The sequence below is a fragment of the Pararge aegeria genome, chromosome 4, assembly GCF_905163445.1.
Source record: "Pararge aegeria chromosome 4, ilParAegt1.1, whole genome shotgun sequence".
In the NCBI taxonomy this organism is placed as follows: domain Eukaryota; kingdom Metazoa; phylum Arthropoda; class Insecta; order Lepidoptera; family Nymphalidae; genus Pararge; species Pararge aegeria.
The window spans coordinates 20,244,434-20,269,278 of record NC_053183.1 but is presented as its reverse complement, the minus strand read 5'-3'; positions in this window follow the sequence as shown (position 1 = coordinate 20,269,278).

Below are 24,845 nucleotides of genomic sequence, written 5' to 3'. Positions count from 1 at the left end.
TATGACAGCTTCGCCAATAGAATGATAACGGTGAAAACTTCCCATATTTTATTCATGCGGTCAACTTGTATAAAACGTTTTTCATCAATGTTTCTGATATTTGCAGCTGAGATCACAGAATTAAAAACATGCAGAAACCGCGTCCACAACTAGAAATGAAGCTGTCACTTCATTCCATTTAGCAGTTGACTCTTGTTTTTCATTCAGTTAAAAGAATAAGAACCATTTTAGTCTGATGTTTAAGTTTTACAATAATAGAAAACGACTTGATCGAGAGCGAGAAATCTCGTACTAAGGCTACTATAGGTTTAGAACGCTTGCGAAATGGCAAACACGAGCAAAATGTCTTAAGATGTTGAAGAAAAGGTTTCTCACTAAACCCGATATAATAATAAGCAAATATACTACGACAATAAACATATTATCGCCATCTAGCCCCAAAGTAAGCGTAGCTTGTGTTATGGGTACTAAGATGACTGATGAATATTTTTATGAATAATATACATAAATACTTATTATAAATATTATAATATTATTATAAGTATTTATGTATATAATTCATAAATTATTCATCAGTCATCTTAGTACCCATTACACAAGCTACGCTTACTTTGGGGCGAGATGAATAATATACATAAATACTTATTATATACAGAATATTATAAGTATTTATGTATATTATTCATAAAAATATTCATCAGTCATCTTAGTACCCATTACACAAGCTACGCTTACTTTGGGGCGAGATGAATAATATACATAAATACTTATTATATACAGAATATTATAAGTATTTATGTATATTATTCATAAAAATATTCATCAGTCATCTTAGTACCCATTACACAAGCTACGCTTACTTTGGGGCGAGATGAATAATATACATAAATACTTATTATATACAGAATATTATAAGTATTTATGTATATTATTCATAAAAATTTTCAACTGTCATCTTAGTACCCATTACACAAGCTACGCTTACTTTGGGGCGAGATGAATAATATACATAAATACTTATTATATACAGAATATTATAAGTATTTATGTATATTATTCATAAAAATATTCATCAGTCATCCGAACACTCAAACACTGAAAAACTGTCATGTTCTGCACACATTCATTTTGGTGGCCAGTCGGTTGGCGCAGTGGGCATGGACCCAGCTTTCTGAGTCCAAGGCTGTGGGTTCGATTCCCACAACTGGAGAATGTTTGTGTGAGCCTGGGTGTATATCTTTACGAGTATTTTCTAATTATTTATGTATATTATATCCACAAAAAAATATTAATCAGCTATTTTGGTACCCATAACACAAGCTTCGCTTACTTTGGGGCTAGATGTCGATGTGTTTATTGTCGTAGTATATTTATTTATTTTATTTTATTTTCCAACTGTTGGAATCGAACCCACAGCGTTGCACTTAGAAAGCCAATCGTCCGTCGACAGGGTGTCTTATTTGTAGTTTATCCGGATTTTTTTAGACAAAGTAAATATACAGCATGTATATAGCATATCCCGCTGCCTCTGCCCATGGGGTTTGTTTGTAAACTAGGTATATATAGCTTAAAGCTTGAACTCTCTCAATATACGCAATTCTAGGGATTTTATAATGTGCTGCGATAATCAAACACTTCTGTGTGGCGCTTCTAATCATATTATATTGATATTCGAATATATTTTTCCGCATATTGCATCCAGGTCCCGACACAGCAAATATATAGGTCATAAATATGCAGGGGGCGGGGTATCGCACGGGTATTGAATAAAATATGAAAGTCTTTCACGCCCTATTGGGTTTCACTTATACAATTCACAGATAGTGATCGGTACAAAAATTTCAAATACTGCGGTCTGTATTTTAAATTAGTGCTTCACACAAATAAATGCGTACTGTTACAGCGGAAAGTTCGGTGTTTTTTACCGGTGATTTGTTTAACAACTGTTCTTAACACCACTTTATCCTACTTCCTACTAATATTATAAATGTGAAAATGTGGATGTTTGTTGCTTAATCACACAAAAACGGCTGAACGGATTTTGATGAAATTTGGCACACATGTAGCTTTTGACATGGAAAAGAAATACGCTTCCTTTTATCCGGGGAAATAAGAGAATTCCCTCAATACACGCGAAGGAAGTCGCGGGTATCAGTTATATATAATTTTTAATCTCCACATTTACCACTTCACTATTTACTTGGGTTATACTTGTCGTGGAACCCTAATGAAGGGTTAAGTCGAGTCGGAAATACCTTATCTTTAATCTCCTTGCTAAAAGCGAACTGGCAGGCAGAAATAAGGTCCATAGTTGGGCAGCAACTCAACTGAAGACTAAGAACTGACTGGATTTGGCAAAAAGTATTGATTTTATACGCCCATATTGCTGATCGACAATTTAATATTAACATGAATTAGGAAATAGCAAGTCAGCAATATGCGGCCAGTAGCTAGAGTTGTAACAGTACGTTACATATTATAATTACCGTAGTATGGGTGGGGTTTAAAAGTTAAATATATTATTGGATAGAAGCAGGCGTTACTTTGCGGAATTCCATGATGTATGCTCCGGTTTCGGAGCGAATCGTGCGTAGAGGGTACATTGCCGAAGATCTGTTTGGTGTGTAAGGATTGAAGAAGTTATAAATTACAGATTCTCCTGCTTTTCGCGAAGTTTAGCAAATGAAGCTTAATTTTCATAAGTAAAATATATTGCCTTTTACTAAAGCTACGGGGTTGAGTTGAAACCCTGGCACGTACCTGTAACTTTTCTAAGGTACGAGTATGTGAGTGTTATGCAATAAAATATCACTTGCTTTAAGTGAAGGTAAACATCGTGAGGAAACCTGCAGCTCTCCGTAATGTTTTCGAAGGCGTGTGAAGTCCACATTGGGCCAGCGTGGTTGACTACGGTTTAAACCATTCTCATTGTAGGAGTACAACCGTGCCTTGTGGTGAGCCGGTAATGATTTATAATGATGATGATGTCAAAAGTTTCCAAGAATAAGTAAACATACGTTTTTTTATCATTCGAGTGGTGATAGAAGAAGAAGAAAAAGTCTTTATTGAACATTCAAATATAAAGCCAGGTTAACAAAAAAAAACGATAATATGCGCAAAGGCGGCCTGCGGTGGTGATAGCTTAGTGGTTAGAGCTTCGGCATACCTTTGAAAGGAACCGAGTTTGATCCTCGGCACACACCGGACCACTGACTAACTTGCTTTTACGGAGAAGGAAAACATCGCGTTGCAATCTACATGCCTGAACGTTCTCCATACCGTTCTCAAGAGCGTGAAAGTTCCGGGTGTGAAATCTACCAATCAGCGCTTGGTCAGCGTGGCGGACTAAACCCTCCTCTTTTTGAGAGGAGACCGGAGCCAGCAATGGGATTATAATAAAAAAATAAAAACAACGTGTTTAATTTCCAGTCAACTAATCTCTGTTCAAGTTCTGCAGATATAAACTTCAACACATTTTTTGTATATATTTACGAAGGGCTGATGATAGCTATACGCATATTTGTCTTTTCACTTGACATACAGTAAGTAAGTAACAAATTTGACGTTAAGGCTATCCGATGCTTGTCAAAAGGTGGTGAAACAAGCTTAAGAATAATAAACTTTCTAGCTGACACGTGCCACTTCGTTGCACCAAATCGGTTATTACCGGAAAACACAAATAAAATGACATTTTCAAAAACTGAATCTTAGCTAGATCGATTTATCGCCCACGAAACCCCTGTATACTATTATACAACGATTTTCATGAAATGTATACAGGGGTATACATTTCATGAAAATCGTTGGAGCCGATCCCGAGATTCTTATTATATATACAAGAATTGTTCGTTTAAAGATATAAGATAAGATAAAAGTCTCCTCACGATTTACGTTAATTCAAAATGTCTTGATGTTATGCTCTAGTTAACCAGGTAGTTTTCGTACGGAAACGTAAAAGGAGGAAATCTGCATCCAAGAATAAAACAAGAGCCTTGCCCAATAACGAATTAAGGGTTCCAACTTGTAGTTTGCAAACATAATTATTCTTCTCGGCGAAATGCAGGAAACTCTCTGAAAGCAACAGATACAAACATCGGAATTAAGAGCATTTTGAGTAGATTAAGTCCAGTCAGCACTTACGCTCGTTTTATTGTAATAATTGACGGACTATGCAGATGGGCCTTTAGATGTTAAGTAGAAAATCATCGCCTATAAACAGAGCACACTTCAAAAGTGTTACACAAATTTTATAAAGTGGGTAAATAACCCAATCTTGATAACTACAGATTCATATTTGCCAGATATTTTATTAAATTGATTAGGATTTTACACTGCGACTGCGACTGCGACTGCGACTGCGACTGCGACTGCGACTGCGACTGCGACTGCGACTGCGATCTTAGCATATCCTTTATCTACAGAGGCACAAAAACTTTATGATATCAATGAAGTGTCATTTGAAAAAAAAAACCCAAAAAGAAAAAAAATGCTCGTTTTGTATTTTATAGATATATCATTCGAATTTAGGAAAAAATGTATCAGTCACTACACAATATATTTCATTTAGTTAGATTTCCATTTTGGTATAGAGACTTTTTTATTGAAAATCGAAATACAGTCTCAAAAAACAGCTTGTTCCTTAGCAAATAAAGTCTGAAGTGTTGGCAACGGCAGGACTTTAGAAAATGACAAAACACATTGACACAAAACAATAAAATATTGTCATCAACTACAAATTCATATTTGCCAGATATTTTATTAAATTGATTAGGACTTTACAAATAGAGTAATAATTATTAATCAGTTAAATAGCAGTGCATTGCTCTACTGGGATCGAACGTTTATCACTAACAGATATGTTGCAGCTAATGACCTGATATAGTGCTAGTCGATCGATCAGTGCGCCGTGCAATAATTGTTGACATTACTATTCCACATGACGATAATCTGGGGAGAGCTGAAAAGGAAAAAGTATCTAAATACTTGGACTTTGCTCACGAGATTACCGCCATGTGGAATGTTGAGTCGACCGTTATTGTTCGCCGATCGTCGTTTTAATCAATGGTCTTCTCGCGAAAAGTTTCGACCAACCACCATCTTAAGAAGCTTTCGCTTGGTTATTGGATCATGGGTCGGATACAGAAGGCAGTAGTCCTTGAAACGGCGCGTATTGTGAGGAGTTTTTTCACTCTGGAGCCCTGACCGCCCGTTGCTTGGGCATTCAAAAGCTGCGCAAGCGGAGGGTGGATGGTTTTTTTTTTTAATTTTTAATAGTATTTTTTATTTTTTTAAGGATTGTTAAGAATTAAAAAAAAATTAAAATGAATAATGATAGATAAATAGTTTTCAAGAAACAATTAAAATTATATTTGATTAATAACCAATGTTCATGACACTGAGTTGGTTACACTTCAGTCCTACATGGATTCAGTCGAACGATGCAAAGATACCTCCCGGTGTCTTAGTCGTTTATCACAAGCCTGCCACGTGCCGCCCAGTGTCCAACAATATGAGACGGTGATCTTAAGCCTTATGAGTCTCTAATCATACCGGTAACCACGACCTTGAGAGTTGAGCACAGCATTGGAACAATGCTCCTTACCGGTAGAAATAAGCGAGCCAATGTGTTTGTCATTTTCTAAAGTCCTGCCGTTGCCAACACTTCAGACTTTATTTGCTAAGGAACAAGCTGTTATGTGAGACTTTATTTCGATCTTCAAAAAAGTCTCTATATCAAAATGGAAATCTAACTAAATGAAATATTTGTATTGGTTTTTTTTTCATATATTTTATGAATGGTTTGTTCAATTCTGAATTTGCTTCCCTCATAGGAGCTAAATCAACGATCTTCACAAATTTCCTATGCTCAAATGACACTTCATTGATATCATAAAGTTTTTGTGCCTCTGTAGATAAAGGATATGCTAAGATCGGAGTCGCAGTCGCAGTCGCAGATGCAGTCTCAGTCTACTCAAGCTAAGTACCTAATCTTTATTTTAATATTATAGGAAAGAAGAAGAAGATCTTGGACCACCATTAGGTCTTCAGCTTGGGGTAGGTCTGGATGTAAAAAGTAGTCTCGGCCCTATACACCAGGTAGGTTGAAGGACTCAAGGAAGAAGAAGAATACAATGAGATGGATCAACATATTATATCACGGCACGGCACTTATAATGCGTCCATACATATAAATGTTGAAATTAGAGTAAGTTGATGAAAATGCATTGGCTAAACACAGACCGGGCTAACAAACTTAGCCGGGTATATTTAGATATCACCTCTTCAGTGTCAATTATTAGCTTGCTATGAAGTTAGAGCAATTTATTACCAAACTTTTTTATCGTTTATGTAATCCGAAATTCTAAAATAGGATTTTTCTTGTGACTTAATAAGAGACGACTTAAAGGTTTTATCAGATATTTGTTATAAAGTAATATACAACTTCCCTCGGACGTATTTAACAATACGTTCTAAGAATGCAGACCTACTGGACTATATACGAATGTAATACCAATATCTACAGCGTAATAAACTTCGAAATGAATTCTACAGAATACTGTAGCGAGTTTTATGTAGAGCGTAGTTGCAGGAGTTTGCAGTTCGACTGAATGAACGGGATGCAAGAAGTATTTTCTAGCGATGCAATGCCAATTATCTTTGGCTTCGAACGTCTTTTCTGTGGAGCTACGGCGAATGAGGGATTATTTCTTTTTTTTCGGACTATGTTTAGTTGTATACCACAGTTGTTATACATATAAGAATACAATAAACCGTCACTCGAGGTGGGCATATAAGAGAACTAGATGTTACCCCCTACTTCATCCGCAATTATTTTAAATGCGGCTATAAAATCCTGCTTCACAGGATTAAATATATTCTATGACTATCTATTTTCAGGTTGCCAACTTTTTATATGCTAAATTTTATCAAAATAGTAGACGCTGTAGTCTTTTAAGTGGGACGTCCAAGGTTTGATCCACTGCAAGGGGCACTTTGGATATGTGGCTAGCTACTACCCTACCGGCAAAAACATGATAGCTAGCTAAGCGATTAAGTGTTTCGGTACGACGTTGCTTAGAAACCGGTTAAGTGGTTATCCCGTAACCATCTTCGACTTTATCATCACTTAACAGCAGGTGAGATTGCAGTCAAGGGCTAATTTGTAGTGGTAAATTAGAAAAAAAAATGTGCGTGTTTAACACCGCACGGCGGAAGTGAAAACAATAAATGTGTTTTTTTTAATCTTTAGGAATTGAATATACTAAACACGGCTACACGAAATCGAAAGGAAGCTTAATGCATGTTTTGCGCTCGGAAACACTCGGCGGTCCAGAGTTCACCCGATCGAGGCTTTCGCCTAAAAAAGTGACTAACTTACTACCTTACGCGCCCAAAGAAGTTTTCGCTTTAAAAACCTCTAATCTGTGTTGTTGCCGACGTTAATTAAGCTAGTGACTAAATTTACCCTACCTACCTCCATAAACATTATAACCCAATTGTGTTCCAAGAATTCCTTATCCAAATTTGTATTTATTTGTGCATAGCTTGAAATGCAAATAATTTAAACTTCAATCCTTAGTCTGCGAATACAATTATTATTCCCGGCAAACAGCAAAGAAACTTTGGGGATGCAGACGCAAACATTTCAATACAAGAGTTACATTTTAAAGTTACTCCAGTACCTAGGACTGGACAGAATGTAATAAAGATAAAAATGGAACATAAAAGGAAAATTTTAAGGAAAGATAAAATAATTTGAACTTTATGACAGCCAATTAGGAACTATACAACGTGTAAATGTAAACCGAGATATTACTTCACAGGCTTTAGAGGTACATTAAGTACTGTTTCTAAGACTTGTCTTAATATACCTAATAGTTTTTTAATAAACCACTGCCATCGTTTTTACTAAAATAAATGAGGTGCAGCCCTAACAGCACATGCAAAATTCCCACACCAGTCAATTTATTAGGCACGCGTCGCGTAGCGTGTGTAGGTATTATGCGGGTGTCGGTATATTATCTTCAATAGGGTTGTCAATAAGAACACACTTACAAACGAATTCAAAACATGAATTCGTTTATATGATAAAAAATAATTATGCTACTATTGATAATATTTCTTATGAAATATACTTATGCACCCTTCAAAAGTATTTCGTAATTCGGTTACACGTTGTATTAGGGTACAGCGATCTTCCACAAGTTTTGTAAAGATTTGGACAGATTTTGCCTCTCTAATTGCCAAAGGCAAGGCATTCCAAACCTTAACAGCCAGAATAGTGAAAGATGAATTATGAGAAGGCACCTTTAGGATCAGTTTATATGCGATGGTTCTCCAATAATTACCATCCGACTAATATAAAAAGTAAAGATGAGATTGTTGATATCGCGTTTATCCCAGTTTTTAAGAGCCTCAACTTTTGGCAAAGCTTACGAGCCCTTCTCAGTATTGCTTCACCCACCAAGTTTAGCAATACACTCCAATTAACCCTGCTGATCCTGAGTTCACAGAACACAATAGCTCAATACAGGTTTATCGATATTACTTATTTCCTTTATCGGCCAATTGTTTCTTTAACTATCGATTGTAAGTATGTCGATTACAGTTATCGGTATAAAGTGGACGCGTGCTCACTGTTCACAGAAATGCATTTCCTCCACATTTCCAACAGAGCACTGTGCTGCATGACACATTTCCTTTATGCATTCAGACTTCCGTGCACGATTTTATATTTTGAAAGTGGATAGGTTAAGCTACTTGAAGGGGATTTCTGGAATTTTACCAATTTTGCGTGAGCTACATTTTAAAACGATATTGGTAAGGATTGGTACGGTTTTTTTCAATGGGAAAACTTGTGCTATTCTCAAGATTCGATACGGTTATTATATGATGAAAAGCTATTCTATCATTGAAGATCAAAAACATAGGAGACCTAGTGGATAAATTAAGAAAATATATCTAAATGAAGCACTAATGTGTTTGATTTAATAAAATGTGTTTACTTTCGGAAACTATAATTAAGCTTGCTCTCTAGATGAGGTCAATATCAACGGAGGATGTTTCGGTGTATACCAAAGTCTGCTTCTATCTGATTAGTACTTTTAGTATTGTACGGAACCTATGGTGATACGCTCGACCGTAACAAACAGGAAGATCTTTCTTCGAACGGGTTTTCATGCTCGGGGACCGAGGTTCGACCTTTCGTCTTCGGAGAGTCTATATATGGTCATTATTGATGACAACTTGCAGGATCTTCGTAATGCCATCTAGTTAGGTGATATGGAGACCACCGCAGTATAAATGTATCAATTGTTGATGCATGAGGCAGAAGAAACACCAACTCAAAAGCTGTTGACAAAAAAAATCTAATCCTTATAGAATTATTCATACTAGCAAATTAGGCTTCTGGAGTGACCTTGAGTTGTGGATTTCCATATGAAAAATTGTATGGCAGACGATAGAGTTTGATTACTGTCGCTATAAATTAAACGATGGAGGTGCATATTGCATCTGATTGATACATCACATGATACTATGTATGTATAGTATACAGAAAAGTTTTACTTGTATAGTTATAGCTTATCATTTTAAAAACTGAAGGAAATTGGTCCACCTTTGGACCTTGTGTGTCGATTGGATTCAAAACTCACAGCCTTCTCACAGGTTCGGTGTGAGGTATTGGTTTTTTTGTTAAATATTCTCAGTACCAGCCCGGAGTTAAAAAATAGATCTTAAAAATAATCTTCTTCTATAAAGGATTACATAACTGATAAAAAAGTTTGGGTGTGGCTCCAACCAGGCTTGCTCTTCTAATTATTTTAAATAACAATGTGAGATGGTGATAACATACCCCCTGGCTAAGTTTGTTGTGAGCTTATTCTTAGACCAGGACACGTTTTCAACCGTAGTAGCTTTAGTTTTAAGTTTACGAATATTGTTATCGCCGTTATCTCACTACCGTGTACACATTTTTATTGCATGGATAAAGATATTATTGACTTTGACATAAATTGTAAATATTGGCAGTGGCCACTTTCGTGTCTCGGAGAGGATGTTGAGCAGTCAGTCCAGGTAATATTATATAATCACTGATATGTGATATTAATAATCATTAAAGTCCGCTAATCTAAATTCTGGGATAAGCATGTTGGGTTCATACCCTAGAGCTCGATCTCTTTTCACAGGAGGCTATTTTCACCTCCAGCAATAGGGCATAAACTGAAAATTATTGGTGATAAAAATTAACGTGACATTTGAGTTGAACATTAAATAAAAAACTTTCTCAATTAAAAAAAAAATATATAATCGTAATTTCTAGAGAATAGAATTCGAATCGAGTTTTAATTAATACTTAGTGGAAATTACGAACCTATTCGAATTTTTTATTCTTGCTTCATAAACTTTTACAGAAAGCGCCTTTTAAAGAGAATAAATGGGCCGTGAAATAAAGTTTACACGCGACGTTACATTTAATTTCATCTTGTATCATTAGATGGAACACCTGGAAGCCGTAAGCAAAATAGGGGGCAGACATACGGGCTCATTCGTCAAACGTCAGCGCGCCGGTTGTTAAAGGAAAATCCGTTTCCATATTTCTTGAGCTCAGTTTGCTTCGGTATAATTACAATTTTCTGTTAATTCAGTATAATTACACTTTTTCTATTTGTTAGTCCCTAGAATATCTGAATTGAGTCCATGATGGAAAATAAGATAGTTCATATTTCAACATTTTCATCACATTTTTAAAATAGCAATAGCTATATAATTAATAAAGTTATAGGATATAGTATTAAATAAGATTGTTAGTTAATATTAAAATATATTTATAGTACCTGCCTACCTACCACCAATTCTAAACTTTAACCGATGTATCTACCTATTCATATTAAGGGATTTTTTATTTATATGGAATATCTAGATTAATGTAGAGAGTAAGTAGTGTAGTGTTAATTATATTACTAATTATTTTCCTTAGAGGTTACCTTTTGTCGACGGCACGGTGGTGTACGGTAAAATTCGTAAGAATTTATGATAACACCATAATAGTTTAAAGTCTACTTGTGAATTTTGGTTAGTACATATATTATTATTATTATTATTAAAACCAATAAATAGCCTATAGAGTTACTGCTAGAGACTGGACTTGAGGCATTTCCCGTAGGAAAATTGGTAGTATCTGGCTTCCGAGCCAGTGGTAGAGTCACTACAAAGAGGCATGCTTATGCTTAAAAAGTAAATTTGAAATTGAATTAGAAAAAAGAAATTCAAAATATTGGTACATACATAAGTCCCACATACGCACTTATCTGAAGTTATCAAAAGTGAAATCAAACCGAAAATCAACCAAACATTTAACATTTTGAAAATAATCCTGTTTTTTGATGTGCACGATGAAAACAGTTCATTGTCATTAAGAAATACACCGATTTAATTCTATAGTAACCTCGATGTAATTTATTTAATTACATTGTTTAAATTTATGCATTGGTTAGTCTATAATTATCTTCGGGATTATGTAACAAAAGCGTACTGAACTCTACAAAGGATTTATAATTATAAAATTAATCTTCTATATATATAAAAGAGAAAGTAAAAGAGAAAGTGTGTGGGTATGTTCCGTATGGGCTCCGAAACGGCTGGACCGATTTCAATGAAACTTTCAGGGAATCTCCGGATTGATCTGGCGAGTAATCCTGTAAGGTTTGGTGACGATCGGAGCACTCCTATTTTTGAACTGTAAAACTGTCAAACACAGCTTTTATTTACCATGATGATATTCTATTGTTTGGTGTACATGGGTGTAGATAATGATCTTCATTCGCTCGAGAAGAGAATGAATACGGAGAGAAATAAATGATTCAATATATTATGAGACTTAAATTAAAAAATAAATGATGCAAGTTTATTGTTTAAATAAAATAAAGCAAAATCGAAGCGGGTTGGGTACGCTAGTAATAAATAAAACATACATTTGATATTTCCTCCAAGTGAAGGTAAAAACACTATAATCATTATCTATATAACCCATTACTGGCCCACTACAGAGCAAAGGTATCCTCTCAGAATGAGAAGGGTTTAGACCGTAGGCTACCCAGCTGGCAAAGAGCGGATTGGTAGACTTCAAACGCCCTTCAAACGGTTATGGAGAAGTCTGAGGCATGCAGGTTTCCTCACGATGTCTTCCTTCACCGTTTAAAGCAAGTGATATTTAAATTGCTTTAATTGAAAACGCACATAACTCCGAAAAGCTATTTCTGCGTGCTGGTGCTCGAACTCACCCTCCTCGAAACGAAAGCCGAAGCCTTACCCGCTACTGCGAGGTACCGAAAGAATCTGCACCGTTACGTTTTTGAAATACCATAAACACGTACGAAGCGTTTTGCTTCTTCCTTTCTGATCCGCACCGCAAAGGCCTGGAATGCCCTCCAATCTTCCGTCTTCTCCGATACCTATAATTTTGGTACCTTCAAATCATGAGTGAGTAGGCATCTTCTAGGCAAGCGCGCTTCATCTTAGGCTGCATCATCACTTACCATCAGGAGTAATTACAGTCACGCGCTTGTCTATATAATTAAAAAAAAATATGCTATAACCGCTTCTATAAAGATACATAAAAATCCATAAATGGTTGTTTGGCTTTGTGCAGACATCTTGCAAATTCTATGGAAATGAAGCCGGAAATAAACTCAGCTATCTTATTGCGTTGGTGCTAAAAAGCAGTTGGCAAAGATTTAGCAGCGTCTGGCGAAAGAATATATTCCCGTGTTTCACTAAACCCTAGTAAGTTAGTTCGCAGTGCGAGTCCACTCAGTCTAATTAAGTTGTTCTTAGGAGCGCAACTTGGAAACTAATTGTTACATATAGTGTACTAAAGAAAACTTTTGTAAGCTTCTTTATAGAAGAGAGTTTTAAGTCATATATTTTGTTACTAACGTAATAGAAGTTTTTAAAAACTAAACTGATTTAAATGTGAAAATATTATGTCGGCCATGCTCAGAAATTGATTCATTGAAAAAAATCGCCTGGAAGACCCAACGGTGTGATGCGTCAAACTTGATAGCAAAATATTGTGTAAAAATAAAACATAAAGTAAAGTTTCGTGTGTATATAATATTTTTAATTTAATATTTATTAAATAATAAACACAAATAAGACAGAGTATAATAACAAACTGAGTTAATATAGAGTAGCATAGGGGGGCCATGAAGCCATAAGAGAGAGTTTAACCGTTTGCCGTGACGCCATACGTATTTAAATCAATTAGCACTAAATAATTACGTTTGAAAATTCTGTTATCACTTTATGTTTCAGTTGAAAAGCGCCACTTGGCACTTCAAATAAAATATGTGCTGCGATTTGTATACAACCAGACCTTGATGGCTGGTGGTTTTAAGGTGAATTTCCCGGGTTCAATCCCCGGGGGTGTGGGAATATGTCATCGTTATTGTAGTTTCCCATTGAATTATTTAAGATGATAGCTCTTCTTTAGATATAATAACTAAATATACCACGACAATACACACATCACCATCGAGCCCCAAAGTAAGCGTAGCTTGTGTTATGGATACTGAGATAACAGATGAATATTTTTTTATGAATAATATACAGAATTACTTATAATATACAGAAATGACTTGATGGGAAGCAAGATTATAATATCTAGTTTAATCATTACTTCATTTTTATCTACACGCAATCCTATATGTGTTTGATATATAGATAGAAAGATCTTTATTTGCATAATACACATGTTTACATTGATGTCATTTAAATATCTATTACGAAGTCACAGTGTATTGCCATTAGCTGGCGTGCAAATATTACACTGACATAGAATAAATTTAAGAACATGCAACTTTAATATAATACAATAATACAAAGAAAGTAAGAACACTTAGTCTGTCTGTCTTAACTTGAGAAGGTTTAGGAAGAATAACAACATTGTACTCGTAACGGAACCTCCTTTTCAATGTTATTCTTTAAGAAAGTGAGACTCTATAATCTGCTTTTAACCAAAGTGGTTCAAATATTATATTAAAAATCTATATTTTTGAACTTTCTGGTATTAAGTCTGCATAGTTTTAAATAAAATCCTTATGGAACAGCTCTAAACAACCGCCTAGGGTGTACTACGAGTTTTTATGGTGAATTATGTGCGGCTGAGGTCACCGGCAACCTAGTTAAGGGCACGGCTAGTTTTAACCATAAATAGGTCATTGTTACATCGCCGTAGCACAAGAGCCTGATAATAAATTAAATCCGGTAATTTACGTAGTACCTAGAATTAATTAATTTAGGTAGCCTGCCTAAATTAATTAGTTCTACACCTATTTCCTTAGTCCCTATGGTATGGTTTGGTAATATTAATTTATGGGCTCCTCTAATTAGACCATCGTTAATGGAAACCAGTTGTACAATTTGTTATAGTTGAATAATCTTTTTTTTTTTTTTTTATGGGAAAACTAATAATAAAGCAGTGGTGTTTTTATTAGTTTAAGCGTATCAGTGAGTCTGACTCGAACCGAATTTGATGACTCTTTTTTGACTACAATTGCTATCAACTATCTTATTTGCTATCAATCAACATACCTACGGTGTATTGTATTGTATAGATTGTATAGAATAAAAAATAACAGAGTAAAAGGCGACATATTTGGCGAATTTTTCACTTAACAATTATTCATTGTAAAGTCAACATCTCCTGATGATGCTCCGGTTTCGGAGTGAAACGTGCGTAGAGGGTGTATTGCCGAGGATCTGTGTGGTGTGGAGTATAAGGATTGAAGAAATTATAAATTACACCACACAGATTCTCCTGCTTTTCGCGGAGTATGGCAAATTAAGCTTAATTTTGATAATACCTACGGTGGACACCGACTACGCCTTTTTTTAAATAGAGTTTGCTTTATTTATTTGCAACTTGTCAATTTTGCAAATTACGTCAGTGATATTACCATTAAAAATCATAACTACTAGACATAATTATCATAACATATCATTTTCATATACATTTTCCCGTGTGTTTTACTATATTAAATGGATATTCAGGATAGTCTCTTGGTATCGATTAGCTTGATACCAATTCAAATTTCCCCCAATTAGACCTGGCAACACTTGTATATACACCAAACGGGAAACACCCTGTGCAAATACTATTTTCCCCCAACAAAGGGAACAAATTACGAGTTTCAACAGAATTTGCCGTTAATTTTAGGACAATGTGTACACGGCTCTTAAATTTTATGATCGTTGTCCCAGACAACCTCTCTGGCGTAGTTAGAAGCGTAGCAGAAGGTCCCGGGTGGAATATTATACAATTTGTAATTCCTGATTTTTCTCTTGTTTGGTTTTGTTGTACACGAGCGATTTCAGTGGCATGCACTTCATACGTACACAAAAGCACCTAGCACCAGCTGGCTACCTAAAAATTGATATATAACTCGTATAGAAGGAGAATTTTTGCTTTTTATGCAATTGACCTGCTGAATGCAAAGCCTGGTAAGGAACCCAGTTCACGCCACCTGGTTAAAGAGTCGTTTATTTGAGACTTAGAGTTAAGGTTTAATACTTACGGTTTAATATGATATACCCCTAACTATTTAGTCTGTTAGTATCTTAGTCTGCATTATCAGTCACAACAGAAGTTTAAGCGTATTAAAAAATAAAAGACCACCACGAACTCGTTCCTTTATCAGCGTGATATTCCTGTTTTATTGGTTCCAAGCAAAACGGGAGTCGAGCGTCGAACTCGGCTAACCCTAAAGCGAGGCTGAAGTCCTAACAACTAGGCTATCGTTGCATCTATAACTTACATATTTAACATAAATGTTAACCTTATATACCTTTAAAATTTCGAAAAAAACAAGGCTTCCAGATCGAACAGACCGCATCCAAATTTTACGTTTACTCCATTACCCACAACCATAAAAGCCTGCCGTGCAATTCTCAACCTTCTGTTTAAAACAATAAAGACTGTGTCAAATTACTTTTATTAGCTCATGCTGATATACAAATTTTGTTCTTATGCCTATCGTAATAAGGTCAACAATGTTTGGTGAGTTTGGCGTGGATTTTATGAGATGTTTTTATAATCATGTGTGATGGCGACGAATGTCGTAGCGACTGCATTATCTGTTTTCCTGTCGACGGAGGGTAAATACTTTGTGAGTTTTTGTGTAAGCATGAGTTACGACAAATATGTTTATTTGAGTGACACGGATTTGATAAAGTCAAAGTCAAAAATATCTTTATTTAAGTAGGCCCATAGGTGGCACTTTTGATGCGTACATAAGAATTACACGGTAGTGAGATGATGGCGATAACCACATTCGTAAACTTAAAACTAAAGCTACGAGGTTTCCAAACGCGTCCTGGTCTAAGAAGAAGCCCACAAAAAACTTTGTTTTTGTTTTTTTGTTATCACCCTCTCACAATGTAATTTTAAATTATTAGATGAGCAACCTGGTTAGAGCAATAATTTACACCCAAGCTTTTTTATCGATTACATAGTCCTTCATACTATAATTGGACTTTTCTATAAGCTTACGTTTAATACAAACTTTGAACTTTCTAAGAGACATCTCCAAGAAGTCAAACTATAGAATTGTATGCAATTTCCTTTAAACGAATTATGAATTTTATGTAAGTTTATTCTTACTTCTAATGTTGATATCGTGAGGATCCTGACTTCTGGCAATGAGTAAGGAAGAAGGAAATGTAATAACTACGAAAATAGCCTGTTTACTTAAGTATGAATTGGATATCATGCTAGAGCATCCCAACGTCCGGCCCTCTACACCCACGGGTCTTCCCTCAGAATGAGAAGGCTTTAGGTCGTAGTTTACCACGCTGGCACTTGGCGGATTGGTAGACTTCACACGCCCTTGATAACCTATATTTTAGTTATAGTTTTAGTTTTTTTTTTTAAATTTGAATCATTATTTTCATTTGTTTAATATTAATTCTTACTATTTTTGCTTTTAACTTAATTTAATTATTTTTAACCGGACTTACTTCAATGTTGTATATACCTGTAAGACCTGATAACTGTACTCGGAAAATAAACTATAACCTAAAATGATTTATGATAATACAGTGTATCGTTGGTACATCTAATGAAATAAATAAATAAATAAACCTATGGAGAACTCTCTGGTATGCACAATATTTTTATGATATTTACTCGTAAATTGCTTAATTTGAAATCCCAACGTTACAAATAATTTTTAAAACGTCAAGTAGGTATATATACAAAATAACCCTTAAAATTCTGTTCAACAATAAAACACACAATTTCAAAAACACATTTAAGCAATTTCATGTGGTTGCTTTAATGGCTAATTCACACTCTTAAGCTATACGTGGTAAGTGAAGACCGCGGGGCCGATATGTTTTCAGTATACTAAAAATCAAGAGTGCATCTTCGATGTTCGCGGGGAATTTAACAGATGCTTTTAACGCCATTGAGTTCGGACTGTTCGAAGAGTGTTCAAAAATGAACGTAAAATTTTACTGAAATCAAAGATATAAAACTATAAGTACTCGTTTAAATAGTGACTCCAAAACTGGTCGCGTGGCTCTGAGCTCTCTATAGGCCTCGTAGAAAGCTGAAAGTAACTCATCGCATGATAGAGAGAGCTATGATTAAAATTCTACGTAGTGCATTCAGAAACGATGAAATTCGTATAAGAACATTAGTTTACAAAATAGTTCAAAGAGTTGCAAAGAGACGACGAGTGTTAAATTACCAATCTCTATTTCTTCTAAGTCCATGGGTTAAGATGATGTTAATTAAGGTATTTGAATAATATTAGTATCATTCATATCAAGATGTCGAACTTTTTTTTTTCTTATAGAATAAATAATAAAAATATACTATGACAACACACATTGCCATCTAGTCTCAAATGAAGCGTAGCTTGTGTTATGGTATTAGGATAACTGATGAATATTTCTTATGAATAATATACATAAATAGGTACTTATAATATATAGATATACACCCATACACTGAAAAACATTCATGTTCATCACACAAAAATTGTCGAGTTCATTCTGTGAAGAACAACGATTTGTTGAACAATAAATAAATAAACAAATATACTACGACAATAAACACGTCGCCCTCTAGCCCCAAAGCAAGCGTAGCTAGTGTTATGGGTACTAAGATAGCTGACAAATATTTTCAAGTCAAAGTCAAAGTCAAATATTTCTTTATTCAAATAGGCACATAGATGGCACTTTTGATGCGTACATTACGTGTAAAATATGATATAGGAGTGAGTTGATGGCGATAAATAAATTCGTCAACTTAAAACTAAAGCTACGAGGGTTCCAAACGCGCCCTGGTCTAAGAAGAAGCCCACAACAAACTTAGCCGGTTAAATAATACATATATTCTTTTAAACACTATACATATGACGATAAACATCCAGACCCTGAAAAACATTCATGTTCATCACACAAACATTTTCCAGCTGTGGGAATCGAACTCACAGCCTTGGGTCGCTGCCCACTGCGACCGACAATTATTATAATAATTGTATGATCTGTGGGCACACCGCACGTGTCTTTAATGGTTAAGAAGTGTCCCAAGTTGTGGCGATCTATCACAAAATCGATTTCGATTTATTCGATTCGAGGTAAACTTTCGAAAATCCTTTCTTACTCCTGGAACGTTATAATTTAGGTTGTTCCGACAAAAATATTTAAGCAGCGCCTTGCCTGCCAGTCAGAAGGGTTCCACAGGGCGCTTAGATGGCCTCGCGTAACGTGACTTATCGAGCACACCCTCAGGCAATAGTTAGCTAATTAGTTTTAGATGTATCCTCATATCTCTAAAACTTTAGCACCTCTGAACCCAAGATTGGGTTTTCAAATCTCATTTACTTTATGTGGCCATTGTTTAGTAAGTTTAGTGCGCTAATAAATCCTAATGTTAGGCGATACGTGTGTCGTGCCCGGCCTATACAAACACGTCGCGCGTGAAACCTACGCAAGCAGCGATAAACAGTATTATGTCCCATTAACGAGGCCTTGAAGAACTTGGAAGTTGCGCGTTGGAATAAGCGGAGCGTCAAGCAAAGCGATGTTACCATAACCACTGATGAAGGTCTATCTTACACCACCTATTTGTCTGTGTGTGCTGTCACCCTTTGTCTCGTTCTTGTTGTCCTAATCCTAAGGTTGCCTGGCAGAGATCGCTTCTAAGTGATAAGGCCGTCTTTTGTATTTCGCTCCACTGATTGTATTTATCTCTATTCTTCCCTATATAATAAAATAAATAAAAAAATATCAATATACCCACTTAATAAAAAACAATGCCAAACCACAAAATTCAAATACCTACGTGGCCTAAACTATAACGAAACAGAAAACCTTGCAAAATCAATTATAAATTAAATTGCAATAATAAATTAGTAATTGACAAAGATAACATGCTAACTTAATATACTCGCAGTTATACACACACAAACACACACACACACATACACACTCACTCACACACATACTCTCCGCCTAAATTAAGCAATACTAATGTAACACTATCATGATTATAAATTTTAGCATTTTTAAAGACATTTAAAGTACACACCTCGGAAAGCCACAAAGTCACATCAAAGTCGTCGAAAATATTACCCGCAGTCTAGATAATCGCTACGCTCAGTCAGTATAACCTCAACCGTATCCCAAGTGGGTGCTAGAACAAGCGAGCAAGCGTCGAAGTATCAATTCTGATGTTCAGCGATTTTGAGACCCTTCGTATTACCCTCTAACGTACTGCTCGGTGACATGGCACACTAGCATTGGAGTATCCTTAATATTATTATAACGTGAGTAAACCTATTTAGAGCTTATCTGTATTGCTTATTTTGCTGTTTATTTACTTTCTGGAAATTCAATATCATCTGACATGGGTTTATTTATTTATATTTATTTATTTAAGAGCACTAACAACATGCATATTACACGTTTTTTAAACATAGCACACACACAAACATATGGACTGATATGCGCGTCAATTACAAGTGCACATAGCATTGACAAAGCGTCATATAAACTTAATTTGCAAAAAAATTAACACAAAATTTAACTCACCGATAAATGTTCGGTGAGTTTTTTTCTAAAAGCTGTGGGTGAGTCATAGAAGATATCGATGCCAGGTATCTTTTTAAATAACTCGTTGTGTTTCGCACAAATACGTATAATAGGCGCTTGTTTTCCGAGATGGGATTTAGTAAATGGTATATGAAAAAAATTGTGGATTTGCAACTTCTGGTGATCAGCCTTTAGAAACACAATCTTTCTTAAGATAAAATTATGGAATTTCTGTTGCAATTCAATTTAAAAAAGTGTCTGTATTTGCTTTTCACCCATGCTCTAATCATCTACACTGTTATTAATGTCGACCTCCATGGCGCAATGGTGAGCGCTGTGAATTTAAGTGTGAGGTACCAGGATCGATTTACGGCAGAAGCAATTTGTGAATTTATAATTTCTGAATTCGGTCTGGTCTGGTCTGATGAGAGGCTTCAGCCGTTGCTAGTTCCCACCCTACCGACAAAGACACTAAGCGATTTACTGTTCCGGTGCGATGTAGCGTTGAAACTGATTAAATTATATAGGATATGACTACCATACTGCATCATGACTTACCACCAGGGCAGATTGCAGTCAAAAGCTAACATGTAGTAGAATAAAATAAAAAAAATTGCCAAATTTACTTGCATCTTAGAAATGGGCATAAAATACTTGAAGCTTTTGTTAGCTATTCGCGGCTTAGTGGTTTTACTGATCTTGACGAAATAATATATAAATACAGCTTGCATCTTTAATGCCATCGGTTCAAGCAGATTGTAATGTTAAAATGTAAGTAGTTGATGTTGGAAAAGAGCAACTGTTCTGCCTTCCGAGCCAGTGGCAGAGTCACTACAAATAGACAGACTCGACGTTTCAAAAGTGCTTATATAAAGCCTACTTACAATAAATGATTTTTGAATTTTAAATTTATAAAAAAGATGATTTTTTTTTTATTCCTCTATATATACCATTGATTGGACGATGCACATAAGAAGGTAACGGGCTTACTTGTTAGAGGTATTGCAAAACCTGCCTGGACCTGTATCGGTTTCAACGCCGCATCGCAACGCAATCAATCACTTGGCAGCATGTCAGTAGAGTGGTAACTAGCTCCCCGCCATACCAGACCAGGAAAAAATACCCATATTAAACTGGGGACCTCTCAATCATAAGCCCCTAGTGCTCACCATTGCGCCAACGAATTCAACAAGTAGGCAACAGCTAGTTTAAAATATGTTATTTATTTTTTTTACTTTTGAATGACTAAACCAGTGACCATTCTATATTTAAGCTGGAAGAATATTGGCGATATACAACCTTTGTTACTTACCTAACGTTGTGGTAAATCATCTCATTTAGAATACCATGCGCTTTTAAACAACGTAGCTGAACTCCTCACGGATACAGCCATTTTGTAATGTCATATCCTGCATGTAATTATAATAGCGCGGCAAACCATATTTTGAAATACCAATAATATTTCTGTTCTCTCAAGTATTTTGGCCCAAATAACCTGTTTGTAATTTAATACTAACTAGAGTGGTACATTATAATCCATATAATTGACTGAATCCATAAATTCGTATTAGGTAGTAACTCACTGAATAATAAAACATCTTACCGGGCCCACCCTACTAATAAAACCATTCCATTTACATAACAAAGAGATATTGCCTCATACGATGATAATATTAGTTTTATACCGATTTTGTGTGCTATAATGGCTTCTTCAATTACTTGTGGAGTTCTAGATCGTAGGATATTTGTTTGTGAATAGTATTTAATTTAAACCGTCTTTTGAAAAGATCCTGTAATTTATTTCTACATTAGGTGTTATGAAAATATTTATATTATAGCCATTGTAACAGCTCCAAATAAAGATTTGTATTTATTATTATTCTATTTTGCCAATTATGCCTATCCAAAAACATAATTGTTATAAAGCTTTAAAATTTGTTTGGTTGAACACGCTAATCTTAGAAAATGCTGTTCTGTTCACAATCGCAGTCGCAGTCGCAGTCGCAGTCGCAGTCGCAGTCGCAGTCGCAGTCGCAGTCGCAGTCGCAGTCGCAGTCGCAGTCGCAGTCGCAGTCGCAGTCGCTGTCGCAGTCGCTGTCGTAGTCGCAGTCACAGTCGCTGTCGCTGTCGCTGTCACAGTCGCTGTCGCAGTCGCAGTCACAGTCGCAGTCGCAGTCACTGTCGCAGTCGCAGTCGCAGTCGCAGTCGCAGTCGCAGTCGCAGTCGCAGTCGCAGTCGCTGTCGTTGTTGCTTTCGCTGTCGCTGTCGTTGTCGCTGTCGCTATCACTATATCAATGCCATCAGGTTTAGAATTGGTTACGCATATCAAATCCATATAAAAAATAGATTGGATATGAGCAACTAAAACCTAGGCATCAATACTCTATCGTGCTAAAGTAAAAGACAGTAATTTGACTAATATATTTTTTATTAACTTCTATTTTTATAATAAAACTGTAACTAGAAAATTTAATATATTTTTTTAGGGTGGATGTATGGATGTATGTATGTGTCAACTAAAATAATGACAAATTACAAACTCAGTATACCACGTAAAAAAATGATTATGATGATTATGATGTTAGCATCACATATATTCTAGCTTCTCGATTGATTCATATGCAGACGAAGTCGCGAGGGTCCGGTAGTGTTATAATATTTCTTTGTCCAACATGATTGCATTCTTTGCTCTACATAATGCAATCATATTGGATTGAATCATGAATAATTTTATTTTATTAGTTTTTCTGTTATAAATTTGTAGTCCAACTACCAAAAATGTACAGTAAAGAATTTGATTTAATATAATATTTCGTGATTGTTCTTTGTAAGAAAATAAATGTCATTAATATAAATGTGGAATAGAAAAGGTAATGACGTAGATCCCTGAGAGACCCCTTTTTCTGTTTTTATTGGACAATTTGAAATTTTGATAATTCTCGTCTCAGAAATAATTGAGCCGAATATAATGAATACAAGTTCTTTTTCCAGAGCCATAGACCATATTTTTTTGATTCAATATATGTGAAACCACTTGCTAAAGATACTTTACATGCTAGATATATTTTAAACACATTCGGGTGCACCTACAAAATGTATTGAAGCGGTAACAGCAGTAGTTTGTATTCCTCACATATTTCCGGCTTTCAAATCCAATTTCCTCTATACGGCGAATTTCCCGTACAATTAGACTATTCGAGAGTAGTTGCCGTAATAAAATAGATATTCCCTTCACATAAACTCAGCTAATTGGCAGCGAGCTTTGATAACATCTCGATGAGCTCCGGGATCGTGTTCAGAGGCGATATGAATATGGTTAGATAAATGTTACTTGCTTGAGATTATATGTGGGTCGAATTAAGACCGCCTGGACGCATATTGAAAAACCAACGTTGCCCGCTCTTTGGATATTTGCATATGTGGATATCTTGAGCATTAGAAATCTATACTTAATCTCCTATTAATATTAAAAACGTAAAAGTTTGTATGGATGGTTGGATGGATGCTTGTTACTCTTTCACGCAAAACGACTCAATCAATTTGACCGAAATTTTGAATGGTGATAGATTTTACCTTGGAATAACACATATGCTACTTTCGAATTGGGTACGTTAAATAAAACACACATAGCTCAAAAAAGTTTGAGTTACGTAGCGGGTATTGATCCGGACCCCCTTATAAATAAGTATATAATAGGTAAACAGAGGCCGAAATATTAACCTCTATTTTATTTATAAACGTGTATTTCAATCTCTTGGATATTGGAATGGTACCTTAATCACTGATAGTTTGAGTCTAGATGATGATAAATTGATTCCAATAGTTGATTTCATCACGACAAAACGGTATAAAAATGACAAAAACAGCCTAAACTCTTTCCCCCAGACAATAACCCGGACAAATGGCATATAATTTTTCATGTGTAATATACATGTGTATCGTCCTCAAATGAACAGCAATTTCCGTTTATGTTAGTAATTTGTTCCCTTTTGTTGGGTGAAATTAATATTTACGCTACGTAATTTGCGTTCTGCGCGCATAATACGCAACTGTGTAGTGCGTTTTTTTGTCGTTAACGACTATTTATGTAATTTAAATATATCCAAATAAAGATGAAATTCTGTGCGAAAAACGAATCACTTGACGGACTTGACTACGTTTAATTTTTAAATGTTTATAATAATTAAAAAGGTATGATTTGAAAATTGTTACAGAACAAGCAAAAAAAAAAAGCCTGCAATTTTTAAATACGGAAAATCTAAAATTGCTTTAGGGGTTTTTTGTATGGTGAGAAAAAGTTTACACACAGGGGTTTACAATTAGGTATATTAAAACAGCTATGTCTATATACAAATAAAATAAATAAATCATTAGTTTTGGTTAGTATCCGGTGTTTAAATTAGGTATCTCTGTTCTGAAGGCACTAGCGACCTTTACTCCAAGGCAAGGTCTGATGTAAATGTTTTAAAGGCCATGGTCCTTTATCTAGAATTAGACTGTACAAGATTTGTTTTATAATAGATAACTTTTAGTATGAACAATTCATTATTATTATTATGAAACTCTTTATTTGTATACCACAACATTAACATATACAAAATATAACATTAATATTGGAATTGTACCTTAATCACTGATAGTTTGAGTCTAGATGATGATAAATTGATTACAATAGTTGATTTCATAACGACAAAACGGTATAAAAATGACAAAAACAGCTTAAACCCTTTCCCAAGGAAAGGTTA